This window comes from Camelina sativa, chromosome 16, assembly GCF_000633955.1.
Source record: "Camelina sativa cultivar DH55 chromosome 16, Cs, whole genome shotgun sequence".
NCBI classification, from domain to species: domain Eukaryota; kingdom Viridiplantae; phylum Streptophyta; class Magnoliopsida; order Brassicales; family Brassicaceae; genus Camelina; species Camelina sativa.
In genome coordinates this window covers 2,297,397-2,297,750 of record NC_025700.1, presented here as the reverse complement: position 1 = coordinate 2,297,750, position 354 = coordinate 2,297,397, and the positions used below count along the sequence as shown (strand labels likewise).

Here is a 354-nt window from a genome sequence, read left to right as displayed (position 1 = left end):
AAAAAAAAAAAAAAAAAAAAAAAACACTTTTCCCCGTTTGAAACTTTTGAATTAATGGGGATATTTGAACACTAGGAAGCTCCAAAAAAGGAAAAAACTTTGGGCGCTCTTGTAAGAAGCAATCATGGAGAACAGAGGTCAGAGAAGATCACCCATCCCCAAATAAGTGCAATTAACAATGACGTTTCCACAAAGCAAAAAAATATGTTAAAATAGGGTATAGAAACTAAAGCTTCAACCTTTTTTTAGTTTCCCGATTGCATTGATCGAAGGTTCCTGGCTTTCTCGCAACTAGGTGTGTGGAGGAGCAAAACGATGGAGTCTCCGCCGCATCGGTTAATCTATATATTTTGT

At 36.7% G+C, this 354-nt stretch overlaps 1 protein-coding gene across 2 annotated transcripts in view; it reads right to left on the bottom strand.

The window, feature by feature from the left end:
* Positions 1 to 354, bottom strand: part of LOC104753249 (F-box/LRR-repeat protein At1g06630-like) — a 1,929-nt gene extending 1,575 nt beyond the window's left edge. Inside the window, exon 1 of one of the 2 annotated variants that reach the window (XM_019237668.1) lies at positions 28 to 354. The gene's annotated coding sequence lies outside the window, so the exon portion shown is untranslated. The remainder of the gene's footprint in view (positions 1 to 27) is intronic. The other variant, XM_019237669.1, reaches the window with a different exon arrangement.